The sequence below is a fragment of the Candoia aspera genome, chromosome 2 (assembly GCF_035149785.1).
Source record: "Candoia aspera isolate rCanAsp1 chromosome 2, rCanAsp1.hap2, whole genome shotgun sequence".
NCBI classification, from domain to species: domain Eukaryota; kingdom Metazoa; phylum Chordata; class Lepidosauria; order Squamata; family Boidae; genus Candoia; species Candoia aspera.
In genome coordinates, this window is record NC_086154.1 from 6,543,253 (window position 1) to 6,552,168 (window position 8,916).

Consider the following 8,916-nt stretch of genomic DNA (forward strand, 5'->3'; position numbering starts at 1 on the left):
GAGTTTTGCACTCACCAGCTGCAGGGTGTAAAACCCAAACAGATGAAATAGGAGAGGAAGAGAGGAAAAATAGTAGATCAAAGGGACAATGTCTGGCAAGAGAGGAGGGCTGGAACTTTTAAAATCAGTCTGCCATGAAGTGGCTGAAATAAGGTTCAAAATATGGACTTACGTGAATAGTACAGTTGAAGGACTTGTGTTGAAGCTTAATGCTTGAAATGTGATCTTGGTTGCAGAGACTATCCCACCAATCGTAAACGCTCCTGGTTTGAAATGATTCTGTGGGTCCACCTCCTCCATCTTCCGAGGCAGGAGGCATTTGGCTCTGTGCATCCCACAGGTTCTCTGGGGCCAAAAAAGCAGCGCAAGGAGAAGTAACAGCAACATGATTTTTTGTGGTCCTCAATGAGCCTCCTGTACTGTGCCTGCTTTGGCCAAGAATAAGAAGAAAACAACATTACAAGCGGCAACGTGACTTGTTCCTGACTGAACCTCCTGCACGGTGTCTGATTTCAAGGAAGGTCAAGAAGAAGAGGTGGAAGAAACCAAAGCCCTCTTCCAAGTCAGACGCTTCAGGGGCATTCCAAATCCAGAATCAGCCTAGCCAAGACTCCACAACTGAAGGGGAGGGAAGTAAACGCAGCCCCACGTACCTTAAGAGACCCCCTAGGACCTGCCCTCGCCAGAGCCACTTAGGCTTCCTGTGTCTCTGACATAGACGTCACCTGGCTTTGCTTCTGAGGCTGATCTTGCCTTCAAAACATGCTTTTCACACGCTTGTGTCCTATCTTCAGCTAGACTGCAGAAGAGTCTCAAGGCACTTAGCAGAAAGGCAACAAGGCAATCACTGTGATTTGGATAATTGTAAGGAGAAGAAACATCACCTCTACAAACTGCAACTGAGTTAACTCACAGGTGACCAAGATGAGGATGGAACCTTGAAAGTTAAGCCTGGGAGAATTTGGCCCCAAATAGTTCCAATGAATTATGTTCATCATTCAGAGATGGTGCAGCCCACTAGACCAGCACCAGAGGCCAAGATGGAGAAGACCTGTACAGCCATCTGACCATGTGATCCTGTAGAATATGGCCACACAGCCTTCATTGCACTGTAGGAATTTCGCCAGGCTGTGAGTACATCTCAGAGTCAGGGATGGAGGGAGAAGTCCCCCAAAAGCTTTGGGTGACAAATTTTACACCAGAGCAAGAAAGGATGATGGAGTTGGCAGAGCAGCAGAGCCTTCATTGCTTTGTAAGATGATCTCTCCAGGTAGAGGGTGCAAGTCAGAGTCCGGGAATGGTGCAGAAATGCCCAGCCAGATGCCACAGATGACCATTTGGAGACAAGAGCAAGAACGGATGGTGACTGATGAACAGGAAGGAGGACAAGAAGGAAAACAGGAGGGAGAGAAGGAGGATGTCGGAGAGGTCCCAGTTGTTGGCTTTGATGAGTGGCATTTCTTGGAATTTAATGAAGATTCCCAAAACCTGTGGTTAAAGACAGGAACAAGGCAATGAAAGCCAGGAAGATCCCCAGATTTTCTTGATCTGATAGGAAGGTTTTAATCTTGGGGACACAGTGATCTTGATTGATATTTGGATGCTGACCTTCTGGACATTTGGTGCATTTTTCTGCATTTGTGAGGAATATCTGTTTTGGTGGCCTGGTCTGGCTGCTGTTCTGCTATCATGAGCCAGGATGTGGACTAAGTAAAAAGGGAGAAGCAGCTCACCTTTGGCCTTGAAGGGCAGCTGTGTTATCACGAGCCCTGATGAGCTGTCCTGGTGTGGTGAGATGGCAAGATGGCAACCCCATTGGTCCAGCCTGGTATCTAGGTGTTGGGGTCTAGAGCCCTGGGGAGACACCCACCTCCTCAGTTGCTGGGGGACATACTGCCCATCTCACTCAGAATTGGAGAGAGAGAGAGAGAGAGAAGGAGAGGAGAGAAAAAGTTAGAGGGGCTGGAGAGAAAAGTTAGAGAAGTTAAGTGTGCAGAGCAGTTGTTGGTTCCTGGTTGAGGAGAGAGAAGAAAGGTCCACAGGTGGCTTCCCTCCCTGGAAGAAGGGAAGAGAAGACCCAGAGTGTCATGCTCCCCGTTGCACGGCCTATGGGCATCACAACGGGAAGCATGCATAATAGGAAGAGGTAGGCATAATCCCTAAAGCACCCATGTCTGGAAGGGAAGCACAATACAAAGGGAAGACTCTCGGATCATATTGATAACCATTAAAAAGACAAGGGAACCAACACATCATTCCACAAGGAACACAGTCACACACCTCACATAATGGGGGCACCCATCAGACAGAACTTAAACACTTAGCAAAAGATCAAGGAAACATCTCCCCATTTCCCCACTGAACACATCTGATCCGGACGAAGGCAGAAAGACAAAGGAAAGCACCGGCATCGCCCATCAACCAACTCATTACAACCTCAAGCACCCATCGAGTCCTGGCCCGAGGGTGAAGAAGCACAACGTCCGCCAACAAAGTATGAACAGGGCAACCTGTCAACGCACAAGTATTCCCGTCTTTTTTCTTGCATGCAATCCGTTCTAATAAATCCTGAAATCCTTAGACTATCTAAGTGAGTCTGTGATTTATTTGGAGCGTGGCTGCCCTGACACAGAGGGACAAGAGCTCCACCCAAGACCCAAGAGGGGATGGAGGGGATCAGCTGTCGGTGTTGAAGCCCTGGTCTCTGGGGAAGGACTGGGCAGAAGACCCTGAGGGAGGTTCTTCCCCCAACGAAGCAGCAGCAGATGTTTGGCTGAGCAGGTGAAAGTCAAGCTGCACTGAGCACACGACAGTAATTCCAGCCCATTTCTTTCTTCTCAATCTCGCTCTTGTCAGAAATGGGGAGGGAGATGGAGAGAAAGGGGAAGGAAAGAGGAGAGATCAGAGCAGAATAGTCTCTGGGAGGGAGTCCTGGGAGTAAACCCAACCCTGGGACTGTGTTGTATATACAAGTTGTAAACACCTGCAGTAAATCACATCTCTGTATATAGTAAAAAGCATAAAAGCCTTCACTGTCTTGTTTTTTTGTGACAGTTGCTGCCTGTGCAAAGTGAAATACGCCCCCAGTTCAAAAAGAACCCTGTCACACTGTGACAATCTGAAAGAGGGCAAGGGTAGGATCTCCCAATAAGCCTGTCATTGAATCAAATGCATTGATTGGGTGAAATTGATGCTGGTGTGAATGATTGCCTGAGGAGGAATTTGTGCATGGTCCATGGAAAAAATGGGAGACTTCTCTTCAGGTTGGGTGTGATGACTGGAACACTCGAGCTTTCACTCAGTTAAGACTCACAAGCTGTGGCTTAGAAATCTATTTAATGAAGCGAAGCGTTCAGTACATAGAAAACTTGCGAATGGCATTTCCCATGCATTTCTACATTTGAAATCACAGAGACTTCAAATCCAAATTCCATTGGATCACTGTGATGTTAGATGGCTTGCCCTGAATTCGAATTGAGGTTGTTCTGTTGTTTTTTGGGTTGTATCCAAGCACTGCTTTAGCCACTTGACTATTAATTATGAAGGCTACTCCATTTCTTCTGTGGTCCTCTTGTCCACAGTAGTAGATCTGGTGGTCATTTGATGTGAAGTGGCCCATTCCAGTCCATTTCAGTTCACTGATGCCCAAAATGTCTATCTTTAATCTTGACATCTCACCAATAACCACATCCAATTTGCCCTGGCTCATAGATCTTACATTCCAGGTTCCAATGGTGTGTTGATCCTTAGAACATCGGATTCGCCGTTCACCACCAGCGCCGTCGGCCGCTAGCCGTCCTTTCGGCTTTGAGCTAGCTGCGTCATCACGTCTGGGGCTAGTTGAGCTCATCCTCTGTTCCTCCCCAGTAGCATTTTGACCATCTTCCGACCTGGGGGTCTCATCTTCCGATGGTATACCGACATATCTCTGGTTGTACTGATCCATTTAGTTTTCACGGCAAGAATACTGGGGTGGGTTGCCATTACCTTCCCCAGGGATCGCATTTCGTCTGACCTCTCTATCATGACCTTCCCGTCTTGGGTGGCCCTTCACGGTTTAGCTCATGGCATCATTGAGGTGCTCAAGCTCCAGCACCACAACAAGGTACCGATCCTTTGCTGAAGGGGCTCTTTTTAGACACACCTAAACGGTCTGCCTTCTTTTCCCTCCCCACCTCCCAGTTGGAGCTTTTAACATCTGTTAGCATTCAGCAATGGCAGCTTCCAGCCCTGTTGGCACTACAACTCCCAGAACCCCCGGGAGGCCTGGCCTTTGGCTACGCTGACTGGGAATTCTGGGAGCTGCAGTTCCAACCCTCCTAACCAGCTCTGATTTGGGTTGAGGCAGGGAAGAAAGAAAACACCCTTCTCTTTATTCGCTGCCTGGAGTTTTATTGCACCAGACAGGTCAATTTTGACCCTCAGTGACCGCACAGACTTTCCCCAGGATGGCCTGTCCCCACGCTGGCCTTTCAGGTCCCTCAGGGGTGCCTTCACTGCTGGAATCGAGCCCATCCCCCTTGCTGCTGGTTGTCCCCTTCTCTTTCCTTCCACCTTTTCCGGCATTCTGGATTTCTCTCGAGGGCTTTCTTTGAATCAGGTGGGTGTCCAAAGGAGGATCGTTCAAGCTGCTCCTTCGTGCCTCCAGCGAGAACTCAGGGTTGTTTTGGTCGACGATCCCCTGGTATGTCTTCTTGGCTGTCCACGGTATCCTCAAGTCTTCTCCCATTCTGAAGTTCAAAAGCACCAATACTTTTCCCTGTCCTGCTGCTGCTGCTTTTGCACCCACAGAGGGTCCCAGGGAGACCATGGTCTGCATGATTCTCAATACAAAGAGCCCATTTAGGCAGGGCCAATGGAGGCAATTCTCAAGAGAAGATTCCTCCAAGGCCCAACCCCAGGGCTGGCAGGACTGCCTTTTCCTCAGCCCCTGCAATGCCCCAAGGCGGATCGCTGCCGGAGGTGGGTCCAGCAGGAGCTGGGCCACCCTGCAGGAGGCCTTGAAGGTGCCCCATCTGGAGAGGCAGAAAATGCATTTAAAATGCCAAAGGGAAAAATCCCCCCTTTTCCAGGCTTGAGTAGGACATTTTGCTTTTGTCTCTGGTGCCCCCTAGTGGCAATTCTGTGTTCCTGCAGATGCAGAATCAGGTGGTTTCAGGGTCCTGCAAGTGTGAAGGAGTCAGCAGAGAGGCCACAGACAGACAGACAGGCTGAATTCTGTTTATGCCAGAGGAATAGCCCTGGGTGTTACTCTTTTGAAGGAAAAAGATAAAATAAAAAAGGATCATGGCTCCTTACTCAACTGAGGGGAGGTGACCCACCTTCATTCTGAAGGCCTCAGTTCGCACATTTCCTATATAAAAGTATGGAAAGTTCCAAAGTTTATTTGGATAATTAAATCCCATAAGGAACTCTAACTGCCTCCGAGAAGCAATAAGAAGCCGTTTAACTCCAACTCCCACAGCTTGGACAGACACGTTAGAAGCCAGATCTTCAGGAGAAGCAGAAGGTTTTAGGCAGAAGAAGATGCACCAGCATCCATCAGCAAAGGACCCTTCCTTCGTAAAGTTTGGTTTTCTTTCACAGGGTTTGGCTATGAGGTGTTCAGGAGTGTGATTGTGGTGGATGTTTAGGAGGTGTGTGTGAATGGATGTCTTGGCCTGGGAAGAGGGAAGGAGGGCTGGGAAGGGTCCGGGTTGAGAGTGGGGAGGCAGGAAGCCTGGAACCGTGATGGTAGGGGGACATATGGTGGGATCTCGGGATGGGGTTGAGAGCGATACTGATGTCCATCCCTCGAGATCGATTGGATCCTCAGGGGCTCTGGACTGTTGACTGTTGCTGCTTCCTGCAGGTTGGTCTGCAAGAAATCTGCCCTTGCCAACAACGAGGCTGGACATGAGGCAGCTGACTGGGCTTGTGTTCCTGAGATCTGGATGGGCCCAGAGAACGGTGTTGCCCTCTTGGAAATGGGCCCACCAGGGTGTCAGGTTGTCGTCCAGGAGTCCTGGGGGGCTTCCCAAGGCTCTGCTGTGGAGATCACCAGATGTGAGGCCCCCTGGTTGAAGCTGGGCTGCGGGGAGCAGTTGGGGTTGCTGCTGTGTACCATCCTCCCCGCTGCCCAGCATCATCCTTGCCTGAGCTGCTGGATTCCACTGTTGGGCTGGCAACAGAGCCCCCGAGGCCGCTGGGACTGGGGGTTTCCCATTTGCTGCCTGACTAAGATGATGTCCAGGATGCCTCAGGATTGTGTTGCTCCTGTGGGCTTGACCCAAGTCATTGTAGCCCAGTGGGTGCCAGGAGTCACACGTGAGCTCTGGTTTTCGACTCGGGGCAGCTGCAACCTGAACTGGTTCAGGAGGACATTGTCGTCAGGCTATTGCTGTGGCCAGATCACTCTCTGGTTGCTTTTCGGCTTGCTGATGGCACAGTTGACCAGGGAGGTGGACAACAGCGCCCCCCTGTGGAAAGAGTGTGACCGGAAAGGAGAAGGTGGCCTGTCTAGAAGCTCTCGGCCAGTCAAGAGTTGTTGAATTGCAGCCATTTGGGAGGGGAGGTTTTATTTCCCAACAGGGCATAATCCTTGTGGTGTTTATAGCAATGTGGACCCGGAAACTCCACTGTGGAAGGTGCAAAATCCTGTTTCAAGCAACTCTCTTGTTCGGTAAATGCACAAATACCCCAACTTTTCCTTTGTTTAAATTTAGCATATGAGAAGTTTTTATGGAACCTGCTCTTTTATTAAATATTGTCATAATGGTCACAGCAGCTTGGCCTCCTGCTCTTTCTTTTGTAAAATAAAGTTCCTGTGTGATCGCTTTAGTTCTATCAAATCTGTGTTTGGATGGAAGTCACACAGTACAGGTAGGTCCTGATTAGTGCAGTTAATAAATCCCACGAAATGGTTGTGTCAGACGGATGAAACTCCTTCCTTTTCTCTGTTTGTTCCCGAGCTGGGAATTTAATAGAGATAGCCTGATGATAAGCGGAGAGTTAAAATATGTTTATTCCCCCAAAGTGGTCAGATTTCTTTGAGTGGGTAGCCACACTAGGGATTAGTTTTCTCCATCCTTTTATAGGTCTTTCAGCCAAAATTTAGCCAATCAGAATGTGTCAGCCCATTACAACAACCCTTGTTCCATCAGCATGACCATCTGCCCTTTTCCTATCCTGTTCCTGCCATCACGGACATCTGTTTTCCGCATCCTGCTCAGATGTTCCCTTATCTCAAAATTATGGCAAATTTCTGTATTTGTGGTTAAGCAGAAATCTCATCATCCACAGCAAAACACAAATGGGCACTTTACCTTTCCTATTCATGTGTTTTCCTACAAGTTATATGTCTTCCTTTCCTATATAGTACATTCATTTGCCTCATCAGGAACCAGATACTGACGGGAACCAGCGTCACTACGTGAGACATGTGTCCTTTCCTTGTTGTAACCCAACACTCCCCGCTCCCCTTTGAGCCTGAGAGAGACAGAATCACTAAGGGCCCGTTAGTGGGCTTGTTCCCCTTCCTACTTGCGGCCTAGTTGAGCCCTAATGGCTGTTATTTCCGCAGCAGTAAGCCACGGTGTGGGAGAACAATGGGACAACAAAATGTTGTAGGCAGGATATAAGCAGTTTAAGCAACAAAAGCAACCACGAAGTAATAACACAAAACAGGTAGTAAAAATGATAGACACAAAGAGAGGTTTCAAGAAGTGAGAGACAGCCAGAGATTAGGGAAGGAAGTGTCCGTCTGTGCAATGGCATAAAAGTTGGCAGACTGTTGTAGAATGACCTGAACTTCAAGGAGAACTTTACTTTGTTGTGGTCAACATAAGTCCAGCAGGTCCCCGGTTTAAGAACGAGTTCCGTTCCTAAGTTTGTCCCTAAGTTGAATTTGTATGTAAGTCAGCTATTTATTCTAGCTATTTACTTTATTCTAGCTATTTACTTTATTCTAGCTATTTATTTTATTCTAGAGGTGACGGACCCGTCCCTGGGGGAGCTGGGGGTGTTGAACAACAGGAAGTTCTGGCGCGGGCTGGTCCATGAAGTCACGAAGAGTCGGAAGCGACTAAATGAATAAACAACAACAGCTATTTAGCATCAATTAGTCAAATGTTTGACTTAATATACAGTATGTACTTTACCATCTCAGTCAGAGAGCAACGCTGGGTGGTTTACAATAAAAACAAGGATAAATAATCATTAGAATACAATAAAAACAATATTCTTCGATAAAAATACAATCCAAGATGGAGGTGCATATAAAACACTTAAGAAACACTTCCAAATACTCTAAAACAGCTTCAACGTAATAATACACAAAGTAGTCTTGTGTATTCAACCCTAAACATTGCACTTACCTCAAATTTTTAATATAGTAGTCTTTACAGCAGTCTGTTTTTAACTAGGAGTTGTCTGTAAACCAGGACGATCTTAAACCGGGGACCTGCTGTACAACGGCTGGAGCACCGATTCCTCCTTGACTAGCTCGTAATAAATCCAGAGCCGTAGGATTTGGGAAAGCTATTTGTGAAATCGAAGCATCTTCTGCTTGTAGCCCACCAGTTGCATTTACTGTGGCATCGGCATAAATCTCAAGAGATGCTGATATATTTAGGAGGGCGAATTGCAACTCCACGACTCCCAGTGGAGGCCTGAACCATCGAAATAAAGACGACTGCCATTTCACGAAAGGATTAAGTACGGCACGGGAAAGGCAGAAAGGACAGTGATACTGCCTACCTGAAAGGTGGGAAGGAGGCTGTCCAGGCAGTCCTCATTTAACGGTGGTAATTCGGCCCTGAAGTTCCATCGCTAAGCAATGCGGGCGTAAAGCGAGATGCCCTCGCTTAGTGATGGCAATCCCGGCAATCCCCCTTGCTGTCCTGAAGTGAATTTTACTGGTCATTAACTTGAGCGCCC